The sequence below is a fragment of the Entelurus aequoreus genome, linkage group LG10 (genome assembly GCF_033978785.1).
Source record: "Entelurus aequoreus isolate RoL-2023_Sb linkage group LG10, RoL_Eaeq_v1.1, whole genome shotgun sequence".
Lineage (NCBI taxonomy): Eukaryota > Metazoa > Chordata > Actinopteri > Syngnathiformes > Syngnathidae > Entelurus > Entelurus aequoreus.
Window position 1 is genome coordinate 44,903,431 of NC_084740.1, and position 8,751 is coordinate 44,912,181.

At 45.2% G+C, this 8,751-nt stretch overlaps 1 long non-coding RNA gene across 2 annotated transcripts in view; it reads right to left on the reverse strand.

Annotated features, from left to right (window-relative positions):
- Positions 1 to 2,517, reverse strand: part of LOC133659405 (uncharacterized) — a 19,862-nt gene extending 17,345 nt beyond the window's left edge. For both annotated transcript variants that reach the window (XR_009827640.1, XR_009827641.1), the window contains exons 1-2: positions 2,439 to 2,517; positions 2,184 to 2,317 (exon numbers count right to left, since the gene is read on the reverse strand). This is a non-coding gene — a long non-coding RNA (uncharacterized LOC133659405). The remainder of the gene's footprint in view (positions 1 to 2,183; positions 2,318 to 2,438) is intronic.
- Between the last annotated feature and the right edge of the window lie 6,234 nt (positions 2,518 to 8,751).

Genomic DNA, 8,751 nt, shown 5'->3' on the forward strand with positions numbered 1-8,751 from the left:
GTGGATGTAGTATTAGAAGTGTGGATGTAGTATTAGAGGTGTGGATGTAGTATTAGAGGTGTGGATGTAGTATTAGAGGTGTGGATGTAGTATTAGAAGTGTGGATGTAGTATTAGAGGTGTGGATGTAGTATTAGAGGTGTGGATGTAGTATTAGAGGTGTGGATGTAGTATTAGAGGCGTGGATGTAGAATTAGAAGTGTGGATGTAGTATTAGAGGCGTGGATGTAGTATTAGAGGTGTGGATGTAGTATTAGAGGTGTGGATGTAGTATTAGAGGCGTGGATGTAGTATTAGAGGCGTGGATGTAGAATTAGAAGTGTGGATGTAGTATTAGAGGTGTGGATGTAGTATTAGAGGTGTGGATGTAGTATTAGAGGCGTGGATGTAGAATTAGAAGTGTGGATGTAGTATTAGAGGCGTGGATGTAGTAGTACTTTGATGAAAGTGTGGTGTTTGTGAAGTTAGGAAATAGATGGTGCATTCAAAGACCTTGGTGATATCTCCTGCGTCACACTGCACTGATATCAGACACATTCTCACATGGTGACTACTGGATAACATCACCTTCTTATCAACCATATAATAACTTATATTAACTTTATATTCACTTTATACAAACTACAAAAGCAGTGAAGTTGTCACGTTGTGTAAATGGTGAATAAAAACAGAATACAATGATTTGCAAATCCTTTTCAACTTATATTCAATGTGAAATGTGGACTCGTCAGACCACAGAACACTTTTCCACTTTGCATCAGTCCATCCTAGATGAGCCCTGCAAAGCGTTTCTGGGTGTTGTTGATAAATGGCTTTGGCTTTGCATAGTAGAGTTTTAACTTGCACTTACAGATGTAGCGACCAACTGTAGTTACTGACAGTGGTTTTCTGAAGTGTTCCTGGGCCCATGTGGTGATATCCTTTACACACTGATGTCGCATTTTTGATGCAGTACAGCCTGCGGTCACAGGCATGCAGCTTACGTGCAGTGATTTCTCCAGATTCTCTGCACCTTTTGATGATATTACGGAGCATAGATGGTGAAATCCCTAAATTCCTTGCAATAGCTGCTTGAGAAATGTTGTTCTTAAACAATTTGCTCAGGCATTTGTTGACAAAGTGGTGACCCTCGCCCCGTCCTTGTTTGTGAATGACTGAGCATTTCATGGAAGCTACTTTTATACCCAATCATGGCACCCACCTGTTCCCAATTAGCCTGTTCACCTGTGGGATGTTCCAAATAAGTCTTTGATGAGCATTCCTCAACTTTCTCACTCTTTTTTGCCACTTGTGCCAGCTTTTTTGAAACATGTTGCTGCCATCAAATTCCAAATGAGCTAATATTTGCAAAACATAACAAAGTTTCTCAGTGTGAACATGAAATATCTTGTCTTTGCAGTCTATTCAATTGAATATAAGTTGAAAAGGATTTGTTGTCTTTTTTTTTATTTACTATTTACACAACCTGACAACTTCACTGCTTTGGGCTTTGTACTTGACATCTGTGATATTGCAGTACTTACACTACTTGACATCTGTGATATTGCAGTACTTATACTACTTGACATTTGTGATATTGCAGTACTTATACTACTTGACATCTGTGATATTGCAGTACTTATACTACTTGACATCTGTGATATTGCAGTACTTATACTACTTGACATCTGTGATATTGCAGTACTGATACTACTTGACATCTGTGATACTGCAGTACTTATACTACTTGACATCTGTGATATTGCAGTACTTATACTACTTGACATCTGTGATATTGCAGTATTTATACTACTTGACATCTGTGATATTGCAGTACTTACACTACTTGACACCTTTCAAAATAAAGGTACTGTTATTTGTCTGTAAGTGTAAGATAAGAGTATACTACAGTATTACAAGGTTACAGTTACAATAAACAATATTATAACTTATCTCCTTCATTCCTACCATTAATGTGACATGTTAGAGTTGCACCACACATATTATATTCATATTCATATTCATATTATATTCATATTGTTATAATATTTCAGAGAAAATGTCAACAATATAATGATATAAACAGCCTGCAAAGGAGCATCTTACAATGTACGACAGCACCACCGTGTGGCCAACCTTAAGGATTGACCTAAAAACTATAACCAGTTTTTCCAGTGACGTCACATTTTGGAAAGGGACGTGTACCTAATGAAGTGTCCCTGGTCACACCTCGCCCAGGTGGCTGATGACCTCCGCCAGGGCGCTCACTTCCTGCTTGCTGGCCTCCAGCAGCTCCTGGCCAAGACTGGAGATGTCCTGCTTGATCTCCTTCAGCTCACCTGTGCCAAGGTACACTCAGGTGTGTGTGTGTGTGTGTGTGTGTGTGTGTGTGTGTGTGTGTGTGTGTGTGTGTGTGTGTGTGTGTGTGTGTGTGTGTGTGTGTGTGTGTGTGTTCCTCACCTTCACTCCCTTGGTGGTTTTCTCTATCTTGCTGTGCTTTGAGGACGTGTCTCTTGATGAGGCGCTTCATGATCTTCTGGAAGGTGACAGAGATGTTAGTCAACAAGGAGCACCTGGACTACACTGTAAGATGTTAGTCAACAAGGAGCACCTCCAACACACCTGGACTACACTGTAAGATGTTAGTCAACAAGGAGCACCTCCAACACACCTGGACTACACTGTAAGATGTTAGTCGACAAGGAGCACCTTCAACACACCTGGACTACACTGTAAGATGTTAGTCGACAAGGAGCACCTTCAACACACCTGGACTACACTGTAAGATGTTAGTCGACAAGGAGCACCTCCAACACACCTGGACTACACTGTAAGATGTTAGTCGACAAGGAGCACCTCCAACACACCTGGACTACACTGTAAGATGTTAGTCGACAAGGAGCACCTCCAACACACCTGGACTACACTGTAAGATGTTAGTCGACAAGGAGCACCTCCAACACACCTGGACTACACTGTAAGATGTTAGTCGACAAGTAGCACCTCCAAAAAACCTGGACTACACTGTAAGATGTTAGTCGACAAGGAGCACCTCCAACACACCTGGACTACACTGTAAGATGTTAGTCGACAAGGAGCACCTTCAACACACCTGGACTACACTGTAAGATGTTAGTCGACAAGGAGCACCTTCAACACACCTGGACTACACTGTAAGATGTTAGTCGACAAAGAGGACCTTCAACACACCTGGACTACACTGTAAGATGTTAGTCGACAAGGAGCACCTTCAACACACCTGGACTACACTGTAAGATGTTAGTCGACAAGGAGCACCTCCAACACACCTGGACTACACTGTAAGATGTTAGTCGACAAGGAGCACCTTCAACACACCTGGACTACACTGTAAGATGTTAGTCGACAAGGAGCACCTCCAACACACCTGGACTACACTGTAAGATGTTAGTCGACAAGGAGCACCTCCAACACACCTGGACTACACTGTAAGATGTTAGTCGACAAGTAGCACCTCCAACACACCTGGACTACACTGTAAGATGTTAGTCGACAAGGAGCACCTCCAACACACCTGGACTACACTGTAAGATGTTAGTCGACAAGGAGCACCTCCAACACACCTGGACTACACTGTAAGATGTTAGTCGACAAGGAGCACCTTCAACACACCTGGACTACACTGTAAGATGTTAGTCGACAAGGAGCACCTTCAACACACCTGGACTACACTGTAAGATGTTAGTCGACAAGGAGCACCTTCAACACACCTGGACTACACTGTAAGATGTTAGTCGACAAAGAGCACCTTCAACACATCTGGACTACACTGTAAGATGTTAGTCGACAAAGAGCACCTTCAACACACCTGGACTACACTGTAAGATGTTAGTCGACAAGGAGCACCTTCAACACACCTGGACTACACTGTAAGATGTTAGTCTACAATGAGCACTTCAACACACCTGGACTACACTGTAAGATGTTAGTCGACAAGGAGCACCTCCAACACACCTGGACTACACTGCACACCTGGACTACACTGTAAGATGTTAGTCGACAAGGAGCACCTCCAACACACCTGGACTACACTGCACACCTGGACTACACTGTAAGATATTAGTCGACAAGGAGCACCTCCAACACACCTGGACTACACTGTAAGATGTTAGTCGACAAGGAGCACCTTCAACACACCTGGACTACACTGTAAGATGTTAGTCGACAAGGAGCACCTTCAACACACCTGGACTACACTGTAAGATGTTAGTCGACAAGGAGCACCTTCAACACGCCTGGACTACACTGTAAGATGTTAGTCGACAAGGAGCACCTCCAACACACCTGGACTACACTGTAAGATGTTAGTCGACAAGGAGCACCTCCAACACACCTGGACTACACTGTAAGATGTTAGTCGACAAGGAGCACCTCCAACACACCTGGACTACACTGTAAGATGTTAGTCGACAAGGAGCACCTTCAACACACCTGGACTACACTGTAAGATGTTAGTCGACAAGGAGCACCTTCAACACACCTGGACTACACTGTAAGATGTTAGTCGACAAGGAGCACCTTCAACACACCTGAACTACACTGTAAGATGTTAGTCGACAAAGAGCACCTTCAACACATCTGGACTACACTGTAAGATGTTAGTCGACAAAGAGCACCTTCAACACACCTGGACTACACTGTAAGATGTTAGTCGACAAGGAGCACCTCCAACACACCTGGACTACACTGTAAGATGTTAGTCGACAAGGAGCACCTTCAACACACCTGGACTACACTGTAAGATGTTAGTCGACAAGGAGCACCTTCAACACACCTGGACTACACTGTAAGATGTTAGTCGACAAGTAGCACCTCCAACACACCTGGACTACACTGTAAGATGTTAGTCGACAAGGAGCACCTCCAACACACCTGGACTACACTGTAAGATGTTAGTCGACAAGGAGCACCTCCAACACACCTGGACTACACTGTAAGATGTTAGTCGACAAGGAGCACCTTCAACACACCTGGACTACACTGTAAGATGTTAGTCGACAAGGAGCACCTTCAACACACCTGGACTACACTGTAAGATGTTAGTCGACAAGGAGCACCTTCAACACACCTGAACTACACTGTAAGATGTTAGTCGACAAAGAGCACCTTCAACACATCTGGACTACACTGTAAGATGTTAGTCGACAAAGAGCACCTTCAACACACCTGGACTACACTGTAAGATGTTAGTCGACAAGGAGCACCTTCAACACACCTGGACTACACTGTAAGATGTTAGTCTACAATGAGCACTTCAACACACCTGGACTACACTGTAAGATGTTAGTCGACAAGGAGCACCTCCAACACACCTGGACTACACTGCACACCTGGACTACACTGTAAGATGTTAGTCGACAAGGAGCACCTCCAACACACCTGGACTACACTGTAAGATGTTAGTCGACAAGGAGCACCTTCAACACACCTGGACTACACTGTAAGATGTTAGTCGACAAGGAGCACCTTCAACACACCTGGACTACACTGTAAGATGTTAGTCGACAAGGAGCACCTTCAACACACCTGGACTACACTGTAAGATGTTAGTCGACAAGGAGCACCTTCAACACGCCTGGACTACACTGTAAGATGTTAGTCGACAAGGAGCACCTCCAACACGCCTGGACTACACTGTAAGATGTTAGTCGACAAGGAGCACCTTCAACACGCCTGGACTACACTGTAAGATGTTAGTCGACAAGGAGCACCTCCAACACGCCTGGACTACACTGTAAGATGTTAGTCGACAAGGAGCACCTTCAACACACCTGGACTACACTGTAAGATGTTAGTCGACAAGGAGCACCTTCAACACACCTGGACTACACTGTAAGATGTTAGTCGACAAAGAGCACCTTCAACACATCTGGACTACACTGTAAGATGTTAGTCGACAAAGAGCACCTTCAACACACCTGGACTACACTGTAAGATGTTAGTCGACAAGGAGCACCTTCAACACACCTGGACTACACTGTAAGATGTTAGTCTACAATGAGCACTTCAACACACCTGGACTACACTGTAAGATGTTAGTCGACAAGGAGCACCTCCAACACACCTGGACTACACTTCACACCTGGACTACACCGTAAGATGTTAGTCGACAAGGAGCACCTCCAACACACCTGGACTACACTGTAAGATGTTAGTCGACAAGGAGCACCTTCAACACACCTGGACTACACTGTAAGATGTTAGTCGACAAGGAGCACCTTCAACACACCTGGACTACACTGTAAGATGTTAGTCGACAAGGAGCACCTTCAACACACCTGGACTACACTGTAAGATGTTAGTCGACAAGGAGCACCTTCAACACGCCTGGACTACACTGTAAGATGTTAGTCGACAAGGAGCACCTCCAACACGCCTGGACTACACTGTAAGATGTTAGTCGACAAGGAGCACCTTCAACACGCCTGGACTACACTGTAAGATGTTAGTCGACAAGGAGCACCTCCAACACGCCTGGACTACACTGTAAGATGTTAGTCGACAAGGAGCACCTCCAACACGCCTGGACTACACTGTAAGATGTTAGTCGACAAGGAGCACCTCCAACACGCCTGGACTACACTGTAAGATGTTAGTCGACAAGGAGCACCTCCAACACGCCTGGACTACACTGTAAGATGTTAGTCGACAAGGAGCACCTTCAACACGCCTGGACTACACTGTAAGATGTTAGTCGACAAGGAGCACCTTCAACACACCTGGACTACACTGTAAGATGTTAGTCGACAAAGAGGACCTTCAACACACCTGGACTACACTGTAAGATGTTAGTCGACAAGGAGCACCTTCAACACACCTGGACTACACTGTAAGATGTTAGTCGACAAGGAGCACCTCCAACACACCTGGACTACACTGTAAGATGTTAGTCGACAAGGAGCACCTTCAACACACCTGGACTACACTGTAAGATGTTAGTCGACAAGGAGCACCTCCAACACACCTGGACTACACTGTAAGATGTTAGTCGACAAGGAGCACCTCCAACACACCTGGACTACACTGTAAGATGTTAGTCGACAAGTAGCACCTCCAACACACCTGGACTACACTGTAAGATGTTAGTCGACAAGGAGCACCTCCAACACACCTGGACTACACTGTAAGATGTTAGTCGACAAGGAGCACCTCCAACACACCTGGACTACACTGTAAGATGTTAGTCGACAAGGAGCACCTTCAACACACCTGGACTACACTGTAAGATGTTAGTCGACAAGGAGCACCTTCAACACACCTGGACTACACTGTAAGATGTTAGTCGACAAGGAGCACCTTCAACACACCTGGACTACACTGTAAGATGTTAGTCGACAAAGAGCACCTTCAACACATCTGGACTACACTGTAAGATGTTAGTCGACAAAGAGCACCTTCAACACACCTGGACTACACTGTAAGATGTTAGTCGACAAGGAGCACCTTCAACACACCTGGACTACACTGTAAGATGTTAGTCTACAATGAGCACTTCAACACACCTGGACTACACTGTAAGATGTTAGTCGACAAGGAGCACCTCCAACACACCTGGACTACACTGCACACCTGGACTACACTGTAAGATGTTAGTCGACAAGGAGCACCTCCAACACACCTGGACTACACTGCACACCTGGACTACACTGTAAGATATTAGTCGACAAGGAGCACCTCCAACACACCTGGACTACACTGTAAGATGTTAGTCGACAAGGAGCACCTTCAACACACCTGGACTACACTGTAAGATGTTAGTCGACAAGGAGCACCTTCAACACACCTGGACTACACTGTAAGATGTTAGTCGACAAGGAGCACCTTCAACACGCCTGGACTACACTGTAAGATGTTAGTCGACAAGGAGCACCTCCAACACACCTGGACTACACTGTAAGATGTTAGTCGACAAGGAGCACCTCCAACACACCTGGACTACACTGTAAGATGTTAGTCGACAAGGAGCACCTCCACAACACCTGGACTACACTGTAAGATGTTAGTCGACAAGGAGCACCTTCAACACACCTGGACTACACTGTAAGATGTTAGTCGACAAGGAGCACCTTCAACACACCTGGACTACACTGTAAGATGTTAGTCGACAAGGAGCACCTTCAACACACCTGGACTACACTGTAAGATGTTAGTCGACAAAGAGCACCTTCAACACATCCTGGACTACACTGTAAGATGTTAGTCGACAAAGAGCACCTTCAACACACCTGGACTACACTGTAAGATGTTAGTCGACAAGGAGCACCTCCAACACACCTGGACTACACTGTAAGATGTTAGTCGACAAGGAGCACCTCCAACACACCTGACTACACTGTAAGATGTTAGTCGACAAGGAGCACCTTCAACAACACCTGGACTACACTGTAAGATGTTAGTCGACAAGGGAGCACCTCCAACACACCTGACTACACTGTAAGATGTTAGTCGACAAGGAGCACCTTCAACACACCTGGACTACACTGTAAGATGTTAGTCGACAAGGAGCACCTTCCAACACACCTGGACTACACTGTAAGATGTTAGTCGACAAGGAGCACCTCAACACACCTGGACTACACTGTAAGATGTTAGTCGACAAGGAGCACCTTCAACACACCTGGACTACACTGTAAGATGTTAGTCGACAAGGAGCACCTTCAACACACCTGAACAACACTGTAAGATGTTAGTCGACAAAGGAGCACCTTCAACACATCTGGACTACACTGTAAGA